We start from the raw sequence: 18027 nt of genomic DNA, 5'->3' as shown, positions 1-18027 counted from the left end.
TACCACGCAAACATACGGGTCCACCGGGGGCCGAACCGCACAGTAAACTTGAAGGAGTGGTTCGGCGTGGGGCGGCGGAGGTGTGAAGTGGACTGCGGTAGTTTTGTGTTAGCAGAAGAACCAACACCGTGTTACGAATGGAGGCCGAAATGCACGCGTTTTAGCTCACGCAGGCTGGCGTGAAGAGGGAAGAACTATACTGACGCGAGGTCTGGAACATGACAAGGAATAATAATTCAGAAAGCGGACGTAATTAGTTTGATACTTAACTTTAATACATTAATGATGAACGTCGCTCTTGACGGTACATGATTCACAATTTTATCTGTTGAGAACACATTCTTGAAGATAGTAATTATAGTAACTGAATATGGCGCCTTGCTACGTCGTAGCAAATGACGTAGCTGAAGGCTATGCAAATGAGTGTGTAGGTGGACAGTGAACCATCGCTAGCAAAGTCGGCTGTACGACTGGGGCGAGTGCTAGGGAGTCTCTCTAGACTAGACCGGTCTGCAATCACCGATAGTGGCGACACGCGGGTCCGGTGTATACTAACGGACCGCGGCCGATTTAAAGGCTACCACTTAGCAAGTATGGTGTCTGGCGGTGACACCACAGGTAGTCGTCGTGGGGTTGTGCACCACTGCGGCTGTGGTGGGGATGGAGCCTCACCGTCGTTTCTAGGTCCCCGGTTAACATACAAGACAGTATAATACAATATGGCATAACGCCGTCGCATTAAACGGAGGTTACGTTGAAAAATAAAGTTTTGTAGCCTGAAGAGCAGGGAATAGTATGTTATATTCGAATCCTGAATAAAAAACTTGCGCACGAAAAAAAAAAGTGCTGCGTAACTTATTGAACACCCGTCGTATAAAATCACATCTCAAACTTCGACGCTCTTCACCTTCCATTTTCCCACAGTCATGATTTTCCCATATGTAGCCCACACTACACTTCAACCTTGACGTCGATTAAAGAGGCTTAAGTATTCGTGTACAGGAGCTTTTGAAACTGGCATTGCGGCTATTTCTGGAATCTTAATTTCATATTTCATAGGGAAATTACGAGTCGGTTCTCTCTAGTGCCGACTGCGTTAATTGAGCACCTAACAGCTCCCGTCAGAGGGTTGGCTGCTCAACAATTAAGCAGTCGCTGAGGAGATGGCGGCTAACAGATGGTCAGCCCGGGGATTCGACTGGGGAACGCTCTGCGTTTCTCAACTGTGCCTCACCTCGTAAATTTTCTATGCGCAGACGAGGAAGAGTATAGGGAGGAAAGGGGAGGCTGAGAAAACTAAAGAGTAGCGCCGGGAACTGTCGGCTTGCGGCGGCGGCGACGGCGAGGGACCCTGCGGTGAATATCGATCGCTCGAATCGAAACGGTCTGCGGACGGCGGTCTCCAGAGGCTGTCGTGGATGGATGACTAGGGAAGATGGTGGAGAGGGTGGGGGGCGGGGTGGGAGAGGGAGAGAGTTGCGGGGGAGGGAAATGCCGGTCGGACGTCGCGTAAATATTTTATACGGCATGTCCTGTCTGGCTGGACAGCGGGGGGTGAGCCGCTTGTCCGACCGGGCGGGAGGGAGGGAGGGGGATAGGATGCGAACGGTCGATAGCGGCCGGTGCCGTCCTCTGCCAAGTCGATACTCGCCGCGCTGGCTATCGATTGCCAGCGGTAGTGGTATTCTAGACCCAGCTGTTTGTGTCGGCACACTTAAAACTGACAGCAGAGTGGCGGCTGAGGTACATATCGCTCAGGAATACGTCCTTTGACAGGACCGCTAAATCAAGACGCTCTTTAGGAATTCTGAAGTTATCGGCAATAAGATACCAACGAATGGAAAATAATCAACGGCTTTCGGGCAACAATGCAAGCTGCCTGTTCCTTCCGCGTGCAGAAATACTACATAGTGATACCACTTTACTGAATTCCCGATCTTTTCCTAGCTCAAATATCGATTGGGACTATTCGGCCGGTAGTTATTCGACTGCAGTTATCCATCGTAACCTAAATTTTCGGCTAGTAAATGTTCCGTGTGATTCTCGCATGACAGACACTTTTGGCTACTACGTGTAAGTGCTTGACGTTATCAGTATGTTTCCATATCGATCATTTTAACAGAACCAGTTATGTACAGCTAGCTGCATTCATCCCTAAAGCATTGAATGTTTTAAGCTTCCTGAGAAAATAGACAGAATTTTGATCCAAGTTAATTTGTACGCAGTTGGTATACAAGTATCAAGTATGCGACAGAAAAAGTTATCTTAAATAAATGTATGCTCCTGACACCTTTTATTTTCAAAGTTATAGAGGAATGCGTCTTATTGCAAACACCTTGTAAAATGCAAACGGAAAGATATGCTTTTTTATAAAACATAAATATTTTAATGTGATTTCAATTTATTGTCACCAAGTACTTACTTTCATAAAGTATATCTCTGGGCTGCGACCTTAATGGAAGTAAGTTCAAATTGGCTCTGAGCACTATGGGACTTAACATCGGAGGTCATCAGTCACCTAGACTTAGAACTACTTAAACCTAACAACCTAAGGACATCACACACATCCATGCCCGAGGCATGCCTGCGACAGTAGCAGCAGCGCGGTTCCGGGCTGAAGCGCCTAGAGCCGCTCGGCCACAGCGGCCGGCGGAAGTAAGTCATAGGTAGAGATTAGAATGGGATAGCTTGATAGGAGAGATGCTAAGACGTAAAGCAATAGCTAATTCCGAATTTTCTGGAAATGTAAAATTTAAAAAGAGACCAATGGAATCACGGTAGTAAGCAAATTCACATGCTTGTAAACTGCTGTAGATATGGATACATAAGTGTTTGACTAAACAGCCTGGAATCGAGAGAGGCATCACACCAGTCTTTCGAAGACAACGACGACGACGACGACGACGACAAAACGGAGGTGGCGAGTAGCGGAATAAATAGTCTCGTTTGTGTTCAGTAGATCCACAGCTATACCCTGTGGCAATCAATGCTTTGGCGTTACCGAACGTCTGGAGAACTTTACCCGCCATCATACGCATGCCAACAGTGAAATACAGAGAAATAGCTGTTGTGGTACTGGTGTGTTTTTCTTGTTGTGTCCAGACGAACTACTCTCGTCCGGCCATTAGTGTTGGTTTTATTATTGCCCTGGAACAAGGCTCATTACACTATAACACATGAAATAAGATTTCACTTTGTTACATAAATGAATAAAGAATTTACTTAACTTTGATGCAGTTCTTTGCGACAGATGTAATGAATAACTTACAACTATCAAAGTATCACTTGAGACTCTAACTAAAACACTGTTCTCTTGGGGGGAAGAAATTGAAACATTTACGAAAGTACCTTCTGTCATAGACTTGAACTTTTTTTTATCTTATTAGACTTAACTGCTAAGATCATCAGTCCCTAAGCTTACACACTACTTAAACTAAATTATCCTAAGGACAAACACACACACAAATGCCCGAGGGAGGACTCGAACCTACGCTGGGACCAGCCGCACAGTCCATGACTGCAGCGCCTTAGACCGAGATTTGAACTGTCATTGTCCAACACAAATGTGCTGACAGCACTAGCTGTGATCTTGAACTGGGGCTCAGTGCTTGCATACTCTACACTATATTGACGTCAGAGTGATGGCACTGCTGCACTGTGAGAGGGAGGTGTGGTCTTCTGGAGTGCCACCCACTGGTTCTTTCAGAAGGATATCGACAAATTTTACAGCGTTATGCACTGTGTACAAGTGAACAACAGTTCGGAGCTGAAAACTGTTTATGTCAGCATGGCAGTGCAACCTGTCATCACACAGCATCTGTGACAGAATGGTTTGTAGACAATAATGTTCCTGAAATTAACTGGCCTGTCTCAAGTCCAAACCCAAATGAACACCTTTGGGATGAGACAGAACATCGACTCTGCGTCCAACATTTCAGTTCTTGACAAAGAATGGGTTGCCATTCCTTCACAGCCATTCAGAATCCTCATTGGAAGCGTTCCAATTGGAGATCAAGCCGCCATAAAGCCGAACCGTGGGCACACCACATATTAATGTCCAGTAACAGGTGTCAAACTTCTCATTAGATAGTGGATCTGTTGAGTCTAACTCATGTTGCACAATATTACACTTCCCATACACTGTGAAGTTGCCTGGGAACATCTCGAAATATTGAAAACCCGAACTATCGAAATTTATGTGGGAAAAAGAAGAAAAACACTGTTTTAAAGAATAAACCACATGCACAACGGCTCACTTTGTTCTTGCGGCCTTTTTTTTTTTCTTTTCAAACTCCACTGACTTCATAGTGTTTCAGTTTAGAGATTCTTCATAGCTTTTCTTTCAAGAAAACCATTCCAATTTCAGTTAGCTTCCTTGCCAGTCACCGATAGTAACTTGAAGAGCAAGTTTCTTTATTGCTTCTCAAATCCTTTCAGTGCTTCTAACTTAAAATTCAGAACGACAAATTTTGTTTCGTTCGTTACAGCACTCAGATTTCAGTGTACAAACAAAAACAGTCAACAAAGAAAACGAAATGCAAACACTGTACTGTACCAACAATGATAACAAAAACACTAACAATAAGGAAAGGTTTGCTTGTGTGGACAGTTAAAAACCTGGAGAAGCATCTGACGTGGGATCACCGACACCAAAAAGCTAAGTGGAGTGAGTGGTCCAACAGGTGTTGTGCTGTAAGCGGGGCGAGGGTGAGGGGGGGGGGTGGATGGAACGGATCGACGAGGTTCGGTTGATTGACTGAGGGGGTTATGGGACTAAATGGCAAGGTCATCAGTCCCACGATTCAAAAGTTACTTGTGTAAGTGAGAGGGTCCGCTAAAAGTGGAAGAATCCAGTCAAGGGGGGTAAACTATAAAGCGAGGAAGTTACAACGAGCACAGTAGAAGGTATAGAAGGGTGGGCCAAATGAAAAAAACTGGAAAAACAGAAGGATAAAAGAGTGGGTTGGGTTGTCTGGGGGAAGAGACCAAACTGCGAGGTCATCGATCTCATCGGATTAGGTAAGGACGGGGAAGGAAGTCGGCCGTGCCCTTTCAAAGGAACCATCCCGGAATTTGCCTGGAGCGATTTAGGGAAATCACAGAAAACCTAGATCAGGATGGCTGGACGCGGGATTGAACCGTCGTCCTCCCGAATGCATGTCCAGTGTGCTTCGCTCGATGATAAAAGAGTGGTATTTGCACGTGGGTCCCAGACCTAGAAAACACGAAGAGAGGCCCCAACCACAACCACCATGTCCCTGCTCCATGAGTAAAGCAAAACGTTGTAACTGAAAATAACAACCACTTCCACGTAGAAAACTGAGGACCAGTTGAACAATCTGTGAATTGTCTGCCAATATTAAAGACTAGGAATCTTGTAGCCTGTACTTAATATGAAGGGCGAAAAGAAAGGAAAATCCCAGCAATATATGGCATGCCGTCAGTCTGGCTCCACAGCCATTTTGTGCGGGAGGCTCATTTCGCAAGAGAAAACAATGGGTAAGTCTGGTATGACCAATGCGTAGACGCCATAAGACAATGGATTCCTTTCGAGAGGAGCGGGAGGAAGAGCGCCAAACTGCAGTAGTCTGTTTGCTTGTGCGGAGTTTATTACTGAGAGCAATAGCGCACCAGATGTCATTCCACTTCTGAGGAAAGAGAGATTTGATGCGTCCACATGCCTGCACCTGGAATCATGAAGAGGAATGGGGTAAGTATCTCGCTAGGATGCCCACATGAATTGGGACCCAAAGGAAGACAAGTGAACACGTGGCACAACCAAGGGCATAGGGAAGGTCATGGATAGCAGTGACCAAACGGTGGACGAGGCTCGGGTTTGTAGGAAACTCGGAATTCCCAGACTCGGAATATCGAGACTCTTCTGTATCGGATTACTTGGCGAAAGTAACTGTCTCCCAAGAAACCTGCAGTAATGGAAATAAGTATTCATACACTAGAGGGTGGAAAATTAAACTGCCTTTATTGAGAATACGAAACCAAAAACACTAATTGGATATGCACTATACACATTGGCCAGTCGCCAATGCAGCTACGCTGGTATATAGAACGAGAATGAACAAGCCTTTACAAAACAAAATACAAAAACGTCTGCCACGTTCTCTACTGCGCTGGGAAGTAAGTATTTATACACCAAAAGAAAATGACACTTCTAACAAAGCCATAAAATGTTTAATACTTCGTGTGCATACCCTTCCGAAGTATTACTTCTCGCAACCTCCGTGGCATGGGCCGGCCGGGGTGGCCAAGCGGTTAAAGGCGCTACAGTCTGGAACCGCGTGACCGCTACGGTCGCAGGTTCGAATCCTGCCTCGGGCATGGATGTGTGTGATGTCCTTAGGTTAGTTAGGTTTAAGTAGTTCTAAGTTCTAGGGTACTGATGACCTTAGAAGTTAAGTCCCATAGTGCTCAGAGCCATTTGAACCATTTTTTTCCGTGGCATGGAATGGACCAATTTTCTTGTAGTTTCTGACGTGATACCTTCCCATTCTCGAAGGAGAGCCTATTTCAAAGAGGCCTTACTACGGATGTCGTGTTTTCTCACTAGTGTTTCCAGCTCAGTCCACAAGTGTTCGATGGGATTCAGGTCCGGACTCTTGAGCTGGTGTTTTAAGAGTGTATGGAGTATTGTAGAGCAACCACAACCGGACAATTTGCGCCGTATGTTTGGGATATTTGTCCTATTGGAAGTAATAATTTCTAGGAAGACGCAAGGCGTCAACACTCTGTTGTAAGTTCTGTTTGAGAATGTCCATATACACAAATATGTCCCTGGTACCTTCCACAAACACTAATTTTCCGAAACCAGAGGCTGACAAACAGCCCCGTATCATCACTCCACCACCATGTTGTTTCAGTAGAGGTCTGTATTCGGTCTTCTCCAGACGGAGATCCTACCATCACTGTGCACGATATTAAATTTGCTTTCATCACTAAACAATACAGTATCCCAGAAGTCCGCTGTCTTGGATACATGCTGTTTCGCGAATTCCATCCGCCACTTCCTGTTCTTTTTCCTGATGTAGGGCTTTCGTCTCGGGACCCTGGCTCTGTAACCCGAAGGACTGAGAATGGTACGAACTGCCCTTGGAGTGGTGTCCTTTCGGAAGTGGTCAAGTACATATGCGGTTAGTACCGACACTGTCGTTTTCGGGATTTTCTCGATGATTCTTACAAGGGAACCTCCCCATCGCACCCGCCTCAGAATTAGTTATAAGTTGGCACAGTGGATAGGCCTTGAAAAACTGAACACAGATCAATCGAGAAAACAGGAAGAAGTTGTGTGGAACTATGAAAAAATAAGCAAAATTTACAAACTGAGTAGTCCATGTGCAACATAGGTAACATCAAGGATAATGCGAGCGCAGGAGCGCCGTGGTCCCGTGGCTAGCGTGAGCAGCAGCGGAACGACAGGTCCTTGGTTCAAGTCTTCCCGCGAGTGAAAAGTTTTCATTCTTTATTTTCGCAAAGATATGATCTGTCCGTTCGTTCATTGACGTCCCTGTTCACTGTAATAAGTTTAGTGTCTGTGTTTTGCGACCGCACCGCAAAACCGTGCGATTAGTGAGCAAAAGGACGTGCCTCTCCAATTGGAACCTAAAACATTTGATCTCACGGTCATATGTCAAACCGATTCCTCCACAGGAAAACACGTCTGTTATATTCTATACGACACTGGTGACGGCATGTGCGTCACATGACAGGAATATGTTGTCGACTCACCTAACTTGTACAGTTGTCGAACGGGTAAAAAGATTCTTCTACATTGCCCGATTTAGGTTTTCTTGTGGATGTGATAATCACTTCCAAAAAAGTGATTAAAACATAAGAATTTGCAACAAATGAATGCAACAGTTTCACAGTCGCACAGTTCTCCTTGTGCTCTGTCAAAACATATGTTTTTAACGTTTTCAAATTTTTCCGTGTGTAGACCGTCAAATACGGCATATGTCCAAGCAAATCTGAACATGTCCTGGAATTTTTGAGAGCAAAGTTGATTATGTGTGAGTGCCTGAACTTTGATAACTGTCTGAAAACAAAAAATTAAATTTTTCATTCGAGTGAAGACTTGAACCGTGGACCTCTCGCTCGGCAGCTACTCACGCTAACCACGGGACCACTGCGCTCCTGGGCTTGAAGAATCCTGGATATGGTATATGTTACGCATGGACTACACAGTTTGTATATTTTGCTAATTTTTTTCATAGTTTCACACAACTTCTTCCTGTTTTCTCGATTGATTTGTGTTCAGTTTTTCAAGGCCTATCCACTGTGCCAACTTATAACTAAATCTGAGGGGGGTGCGATGGGGAGGTTCCCTTGTTAGTAGCATTCTGGTCTCTCTTGTTGGAAGCTTTTGTGGACGACCGTGTCGCCGGCCGGAGTGGCCGTACGGTTCTGGGCTCTACAGTCTGGAACCGAGCGACCGCTACGTTCGCAGGTTCGAATCCTGCCTCGGGCATGGATGTGTGTGATGTCCTTCGGTTAGTTAGGTTTAATTACTTCTAAGTTCTAGGCGTCTGATGACCTCAGAAGTTAAGTTGCATAGTGCTCAGAGCCATTTGAACCATTTGAACGAACGTGTCGTTCACTGTTTATTACTACATGGTTCAAAATGGTTCAAATGGCTCTGAGCACTATGGGACTGAACATCTGAGGTCATCAGTCCGCTAGAACTTATAACTACTGAAACCTAACTTACCTAAGGACATCACAGACATCCATGCCCGACGCAGGATTCGAACCTACGACCGTAGCGGTCGCGCGACCCCAGCCTATTACTACATGTCCGTCCTTACATCGCTTGATGATAGATTGCACAGTCGCTCGGCTTCGTCCTATGATGTTCGCAATTTCGGCATACGACTTGCGTTGAAGATGGTTCGTTTCTCAATGGTCGTTTCCTTCCCATTGCGGCCCATTATGCTGCACCACGTCCGAAGTGCTGTTGTTTCACGGCCGCCACACGACTACACAGATGTGGCACGCACTCCGGGTCTGCGCCAGCCATTTGTTTGGTTGAAAGTAGTCCGCTGTATGAATACATTTTGCCCTGTCGTAGACCGTGAGGAGTGTATTTTCCCAGAAAAGTTTCATGGCATATGGGAAGCTTCATTACCAAGATCATGGTTATCTGACGCTACATCATCGTACTTATTCGTATCGGCGCTGTGGGTGATTTACTATCCCAGCACACCCTCGTAGTTTGTCACCACCTACTGAATGAGTTTTCATTTCCATGACTGTAAATCGTGTTTGAGATTTCGTGAATCTCACCATAGAGGCAGTCAGTCAATAACATTACAAATTCAAAGGCATACCACGTCGAGCAGAACCACGCATAGTATCCATACCTTGGGGTGGTGGCCAACTCCACCTCAGTCGCTCGGCCGTAGTTCTGGCGCGCTGTGCGCCCTGCAGGTGTTATATGCGGAACGGAGAGCGCGTTTAAAGCCGCTGTTTTCTCGCTCTCGGAGAGCCGTGTGCATGTTTAAACCTGACGCGGCTTCGCCACCGAGGAACAAAAACGCTGTAAATCCGCTTCTCGCACGAGTTGCTTCCAACAGCTGTAGCGCGGAGCGCGGCCGGTTCGGCGGAGCGGATTACGTTACAAAAGCTGGCGGCGGCCGCTGGGAAAAGCGTCATAATTGTTTCCGTATCAGTGTCAAAAACACGCACGCGTACATGCAGCGCGAGGGCCACGCGTGTGCGCACGTCAGCGGGGGCGGATGGGTGGGGGGGTGGGGGGCAGGGAGAGGAAAGAGAGGGTAGGGAAGAGAGAGACAGAGAGGGAGACGGCAATTTCCACGCTGCGCTGCCGATCAGATTCCCGATGAAGCAGACCGTGAGCTGGCCCGCCTGCCGTGTGGATACGCGTGGAAAAGCCGACAGCCAGGCAGGCAGGTAGGGCGTGCTAATGTGTTCCTCGCCGCCGGGCCGACGCACGGTCGTTTACAAAACCGTGGCCACCAGTTTGTCCCAGGGGGCCTGTCGTCGATGGAATAATGTCTACGCCCGTACATTAATTTCTGAAACAGATGTACGAGCCGGTCGGGGTGGACGAGCGGTTCTAGGCGCTACAGTCCGGAACCGCGCGACAGCTACGGTCGCAGGTTCGAATCCTGCCTCGTGTGTGTGATGTCCTTAGGGTAGTTAGGTTTAAGTAGTTCAAAGTTCTAGGGGACTGATGACCTCAGAAGTTAAGTCTCATAGTTCTCAGAGACGTTTGAACCATAGATGTACGAGGTGCATTCAAGTTCTAAGACCTCCGATTTTTTTTCTCCGGACTGGAAAGAGATATAAACATGCGCATTGTTTTAAAATGAGGCCGCGTTCATTGTCAATACGTCCCAGAGATGGCAGCACCGTACGGCAGACGGAATTTTACCGCCAGCGGTGAGAATGAGAACTGTTTTAAATACTTAAAATGGCGACGTTTTCCTTACTTGAACAGCGTGCAATCATTCGTTTTCTGAATTTGCGTGGTGTGAAGCCAATTGAAATTCATCGACAGTTGAAGGAGACATGTGGTGATGGAGTTACGGATGTGTCGAAAGTGCGTTCGTGGGTGCGACAGTTTAATGAAGGCAGAACATCATGTGACAGCAAACCGAAACAACCTCCGGCTCGCACAAGCCGGTCTGACGACATGATTGAGAAAGTGGAGAGAATTGTTTTGGGGAATCGCCGAATGACTGTTGAACAGATCGCCTCCAGAGTTGGCATTTCTGTGGGTTCTGTGCACACAGTCCTGCATGACGACCTGAAAATGCGAAAAGTGTCATCCAGGTGGGTGCCACAAATGCTGACGGACGACCACACGGCTGCCCGTGTGGCATGTTGCCAAGCAATGTTGACGCGCAACGACAGCACGAATGGGACTTTCTTTTCGTCGGTTGTGACAGTGGATGAGACGTGGATGCCATTTTTCACTCCAGAAACAAAGCGCCAGTCAGCTCTATGGAAGCACACAGATTCACCGCCACCAACACAGTTTCGGCTAACCGCCAGTGCTGAAAAAATGATGGTGTCCATGTTCTGGGACAGCGAGGGCGTAATCCTTACCCATTGCGTTCCAAAGGGCACTACGATCACAGGTGCATCCTACGAAAATGTTTTGAAGAACAAATTCCTTCCTGCACTGCAACAAAAACGTCCGGGAAGGACTGCGCGTGTGCTGTTTCACCAAGACAACGCACCCGCACATCGAGCTAACGTTACGCAACATTTTCTTCGTGATAACAACTTTGAAGTGATTCCTCATCCTCCCTACTCACCTGACCTGGCTCCTAGTGACTTTTGGCTTTTTCCAACAATGAAAAAGACTCTCCGTGGCCGCACATTCACCAGCCGTGCTGCTATTGCCTCAGCGATTTTCCAGTGGTGAAAACAGACTCCTAAAGAAGCCTTCGCCGCTGCCATGGAATCATGGCGTCAGCGTTGTGAAAAATGAGTACGTCTGCAGGGCGATTACGTCGAGAAGTAACTCCAGTTTCATTGAATTCGGGTGAGTAGTTAATTAGAAAAAAAGTCTGAGGCCTTAGAACTTGAATGCAGCTCGTACGAGGAGCGTTCAATAAGTGATTCAACACATTTCTTTTCCGCGGCCGATTTCGGTTGAAAAAATGTGGAATCTGTTGCGGGACATCGTGGACATACACCCTTCAGCCCAAAGTTTCGATTGGTGGCGTAGCTGTACGTAGCCTTAAAATGGCGTCTGTGACAGAGATGTGTACCAAGTACAGGGCTGTCATTGAGTTTCTCTTGGCGGAAAACCAGATCACCCCGGAAATTCACAGGCGCTTGCAGAATATCTGCAGAGATCTGGCAGTGAACAAAATCACGGTGAGTTCTTGGGGGAAGCGACTGTCATCATCGCAACGATGTCGCACAAACCTGTCCTACCCCCCACGTGCCAGCCGTCCGCACACAGCTCTGACTCCGGCAATGTTAGAACGTGCGGACAGTCTCATTCGAGGTGATAGACGGATCAGAATCTAACACCTTGCTGCACAACTGGGCGTCTCTGTTGCTAGTGCTGGCACACTCGTCACCAGTTGGGGTTATGTTATGTTATGTCAACTGGCGACCTAGAAACAACGGAGAGGCTCCATCCCCGCCGCACTGGTCCGCAATCCCACGACGACTATCGCAGTCTACTTCACCCCTCCGCCACCCCACACCGAACCCAGGGTGAAAGGTCTCTTTTGGATTACTTTCATGTTAATTTCTTAAATCTGTTGTCATTTACGGCATAAATTCCTCTTCTATATTTACTGTGGCGTTTCCGACTAGCCCGCATCTCGTGGTCGTGCGGTAGCGTTCTCGCTTCCCACGCCCGGGTTCCCGGGTTCGATTCCCGGCGGGGTCAGGGATTTTCTCTGCCTCGTGATGGCTGGGTGTTGTGTGCTGTCCTTAGGTTAGTTAGGTTTAAGTAGTTCTAAGTTCTAGGGGACTTATGACCACAGCAGTTGAGTCCCATAGTGCTCAGAGCCATTTGAACCATTTTTGTTTCCGACTATCTGAGAGGAGACTGAGTAGTGGAACGTGTTACTTTTACACATAAACAAGAACCATCTGTCACACTACTACACTTTAAAACACAGCTTATACGTAATTCATGTCACACAGTCTCACACGGAACCTACATCCGCTTTCTTTTATATACTGTATATGATAAGATACTGTCATCCCCCTTCCCTTCTGTGTGAGAGGATGAATGAGCAAATGTATTTGTAGTTGCATGCTTGAGGGTAGCAGAAAAGCCTGTCTGCTAGATAACAGTAGGAACAGGTAGCTACGCTTTCTAAAAGCAAAGAGGTTTCTATCCTTAGTATGGTCCTGTCCGTCCCTTGTCATGTTGGTATAGGAAGCTGCCCCTCTGGCCACTTCCGTTTGTATTTGTGAGCCACCCTCAGGAAGGGACCAGGTCAGTCTGTCCGCGGCGAGCGTCTGAAGTGGTAAGATCTCCGGCTAAGCGCGTGTCTGCTAAGTCCGTAGGACAATGGATTTCTTAAGTTCAGCCTAACTGAAAATTTAAACACCTTTATTTCAGGATTAGCTCTAAAATATCTAATGTTATCTTAAATTGCAGCGCAGTGTAATTCTCGTGTGAAGTTCAGAATCTCTTCCGGTAGTTGCTTTGTCACTACTTTGTGAGTAAAGTGGACCCACGTGTTAATCAGTAACTCTAACTAAGATCATCAATCTTAAATCCGAATGTGCGTGAGATTATAACGTCTCGTCTTGACAATATTTTTCATTATAGCAACTTTTCTTTATGTTCAACCCACGTGGGGTGTTCTTTGTGAGACCAGTACCACGTGCTTATACACTCCTGGAAATTGAAATAAGAACACCGTGAATTCATTGTCCCAGGAAGGGGAAACTTTATTGACACATTCCTGGGGTCAGATACATCACATGATCACACTGACAGAACCACAGGCACATAGACACAGGCAACAGAGCATGCACAATGTCGGCACTAGTACAGTGTATATCCACCTTTCGCAGCAATGCAGGCTGCTATTCTCCCATGGAGACGATCGTAGAGATGCTGGATGTAGTCCTGTGGAACGGCTTGCCATGCCATTTCCACCTGGCGCCTCAGTTGGACCAGCGTTCGTGCTGGACGTGCAGACCGCGTGAGACGACACTTCATCCAGTCCCAAACATGCTCAATGGGGGACAGATCCGGAGATCTTGCTGGCCAGGGTAGTTGACTTACACCTTCTAGAGCACGTTGGGTGGCACGGGATACATGCGGACATGCATTGTCCTGTTGGAACAGCAAGTTCCCTTGCCGGTCTAGGAATGGTAGAACGATGGGTTCGATGACGGTTTGGATGTACCGTGCACTATTCAGTGTCCCCTCGACGATCACCAGTGGTGTACGGCCAGTGTAGGAGATCGCTCCCCACACCATGATGCCGGGTGTTGGCCCTGTGTGCCTCGGTCGTATGCAGTCCTGATTGTGGCGCTCACCTGCACGGCGCCAAACACGCATATGACCATCATTGGCACCAAGGCAGAAGCGACTCTCATCGCTGAAGACGACACGTCTCCATTCGTCTCTCCATTCACGCCTGTCGCGACACCACTGGAGGCGGGCTGCACGATGTTGGGGCGTGAGCGGAAGACGGCCTAACGGTGTGCGGGACCGTAGCCCAGCTTCATAGAGACGGTTGCGAATGGTCCTCGCCGATACCCCAGGAGCAACAGTGTCCCTAATTTGCTGGGAAGTGGCGGTGCGGTCCCCTACGGCACTGCGTAGGATCCTACGGTCTTGGCGTGCATCCGTGCGTCGCTGTGGTCCGGTCCCAGGTCGACGGGCACGTGCACCTTCCGCCGACCACTGGCGACAACATCGATGTACTGTGGAGACCTCACGCCCCACGTGTTGAGCAATTCGGCGGTACGTCCACCCGGCCTCCCGCATGCCCACTATACGCCCTCGCTCAAAGTCCGTCAACTGCACATACGGTTCACGTCCACCCTGTCGCGGCATGCTACCAGTGTTAAAGACTGCGATGGAGCCCCGTATGCCACGGCAAACTGGCTGACACTGACGGCGGCGGTGCACAAATGCTGCGCAGCTAGCGCCATTCGACGGCCAACACCGCGGTTCCTGGTGTGTCCGCTGTGCCGTGCGTGTGATCATTGCTTGTACAGCCCTCTCGCAGTGTCGGGAGCAAGTATGGTGGGTCTGACACACCGGTGTCAATGTGTTCTTTTTTCCATTTCCAGGAGTGTACAATTGTTTGACCCATCCGGTTAATAGTAAGACGTTAGTAACCAGTTCGAGGTTTTTCTTTTGTAAATTGCTTTTCGATCTAATTTATTTTAATTATCAAAATTATTGTGGAGTTACATTCTTTGTGTAAACCAAGTTGACCACGTGAAGCATGTGGTGTAAGCATCAAAGTAGCCCTCAGCTATTCTTTTCGGGGAGATTTCACAGAGAGTTAGTATGAATTTAGTATACCATTGTGTGGTAATTACATGACGGACAGGATTCTGCTACGAACGTAACTTCTTTGGGTGAAAATTGAATCGGTTGGTAGTGGTTAATTTCCTCTTGCATATGTTTCAACGTTGTTCGTGTGTTATTTTATGCATGCAGTGTTGTATGCAGTCTCCCAATCTTGGCTCCATATTTGATGTGTTCCGTAAGATTACAAACTCACATTTTCACAGTCCTAAATAAGGCACCAGCTTAGTTATGACTCACGTTTAATATGCTGAAATTTCAATGATCAATGTTAAAATAAATTTCCAAATATAAACTGATTTATTTCTTTTTATTTAAATTCTCTTTTTTATATGTATATACACTCCTGGAAATGGAAAAAAGAACAGATTGACACCGGTGTGTCAGACCCACCATACTTGCTCCGGACACTACGAGAGGACTGTACAAGCAATGATCACACGCACGGCACAGCGGACACACCAGGAACCGCGGTGTTGGCCGTCGAATGGCGCTAGCTGCGCAGCATTTGTGCACCGCCGCCGTCAGTGTCAGCCAGTTTGCCGTGGCATACGGAGCTCCATCGCAGTCTTTAACACTGGTAGCATGCCGCGACAGCGTGGACGTGAACCGTATGTGCAGTTGACGGACTTTGAGCGAGGGCGTATAGTGGGCATGCGGGAGGCCGGGTGGACGTACCGCCGAATTGCTCAACACGTGGGGCGTGAGGTCTCCACAGTACATCGATGTTGTCGCCAGTGGTCGGCGGAAGGTGCACGTGCCCGTCGACTTGGGACCGGACCGCAGCGACGCACGGATGCACGCCAAGACCGTAGGATCCTACGCAGTGCCGTATGGGACCGCACCGCCACTTCCCAGCAAATTAGGGACACTGTTGCTTCTGGGGTATCGGCGAGGACCATTCGCAACCGTCTCCACGAAGCTGGGCTACGGTCCCGCACACCGTTAGGCCGTCTTCCGCTCACGCCCCAACATCGTGCAGCCCGCCTCCAGTGGTGTCGCGACAGGCGTGAATGGAGGGACGAATGGAGACGTGTCGTCTTCAGCGATGAGAGTCGCTTCTGCCTTGGTGCCAATGATGGTCGTATGCGTGTTTGGCGCCGTGCAGGTGAGCGCCACAATCAGGACTGCATACGACCGAGGCACACAGGGCCAACACCCGGCATCATGGTGTGGGGAGCGATCTCCTACACAGGCCGTACACCACTGGTGATCGTCGAGGGGACACTGAATAGTGCACGGTACATCCAAACCGTCATCGAACCCATCGTTCTACCATTCCTAGACCGGCAAGGGAACTTGCTGTTCCAACAGGACAATGCACGTCCGCATGTATCCCGTGCCACCCAACGTGCTCTAGAAGGTGTAAGTCAACTACCCTGGCCAGCAAGATCTCCGGATCTGTCCCCCATTGAGCATGATTGGGACTGGATGAAGCGTCGTCTCACGCGGTCTGCACGACCAGCACGAACGCTGGTCCAACTGAGGCGCCAGGTGGAAATGGTATGGCAAGCCGTTCCACAGGACTACATCCACCATCTCTACGATCGTCTCCATGGGAGAATAGCAGCCTGCATTGCTGCGAAAGGTGGATATACACTGTACTAGTGCCGACATTGTGCATGCTCTGTTGCCTGTGTCTATGTGCCTGTGTCATGTGATGTATCTGACCCCAGGAATGTGTCAATAAAGTTTCCCCTTCCTGGGACAATGAATTCACGGTGTTCTTATTTCAATTTCCAGGAGTGTATATCACCGGTTGTCGTATGACTATTAAAAGATTATAATTAATGTTAGTCTGGTTGGGAATTTGGTAAGCTAGACTGGATACCTGGTGAAACAGTTGCGCAATAATGCAAGGTTAACTTCCCCAGACAGCTCACAGCTTTTAAACCGCTTTTATTGTCTATCAGTTCCGCTTACACCACAAAACAAAGCAACAACGTTATAAGGGTTATTGTGCGGTTCGGCCCCCGGTGGACCCCCCCCCCCCCTCCCCCCAGGGAACGTCTCACACGAGACGAGTGTAACCCCTATGTTTGCGTGGTAGAATAATCGTGGTGTACACGTACGTGGAGAACTTGTTTGCGCAGTATCTGAGGCGGAATAAGGGGAACCAGCCCGCATTCGCCGAGGCAGGTGGAGAACCGCCTAAAAACCATCCACAGACTGGGTGGTTCACCGGACCTCGACAAAAATCCGCCGGGCGGATTCGTGCCGGGGACCAGGCGCTCCTTCCCGCCTGGAAAGCCGTGCGTTAGACCGCACCGCCAACTGGGTGGGCTACCAGTTGGGGTACTCAAAGTTTGTAAGTTTTATGCAATTTATCTATATATGAAATTGAGCCGTGCTGCGGCTCGCGTTGGCGCTGTTAGGTTGTCGCCCTCTGTTGCAGGCCACACCGAATCCTTTAGTTGGCATGGTTGCAGTTGGATGTCTTTTTCTCGTGTTGGCTGGCGCTACACGGTTTCGCAAGCGTTGCCTGTCCGCTAGTGGCGGCAGCGGCGGTTATCGATATGTAGTGCTGTTGCCCCATTTTTGGGGCGACGTCGTGGTTCCTCTGGATCTGTGAGTGTGCAGTGAGTGTGGGGACTCAGGAGGAGCCAGGTCCGCACATTGCGAGAACATGCTGGGACCGCTGGCGGCACGCATGGACTGGCTGGCTCTGAGCACTGTGGGACTTAACTTCTGAGGTCATCAGTTGCCCAGAACCTAGAACTACTTAAACCTAACTAACCTAAGGACATCACACACACATCCATGCCCGAGGCAGGATTCGAACCTGCTACCGTAGCGGTCACGCGGTTCCAGACTGAAGCGCCTAGAACCATTCAGCCACTCCGGCAGGCCACCGTTAACAATATGTTGGTTTGTACTTAGGATGATTTTCGCTTCATTTCTCGCTTCCATCACGAAACGTCGTCTGCTTGTCTGCTACCACACCGTCGACGTTTTTCTGCTTTTCTTACAAGGGAACCTCCCCATCGCACCCCCCTCAGATTTAGTTATAAGTTGGC

Source organism: Schistocerca cancellata, chromosome 12, assembly GCF_023864275.1.
Source record: "Schistocerca cancellata isolate TAMUIC-IGC-003103 chromosome 12, iqSchCanc2.1, whole genome shotgun sequence".
NCBI lineage: Eukaryota > Metazoa > Arthropoda > Insecta > Orthoptera > Acrididae > Schistocerca > Schistocerca cancellata.
The sequence above is the reverse complement of the archived record's forward strand: the minus strand, read 5'-3'. Positions refer to the sequence as shown.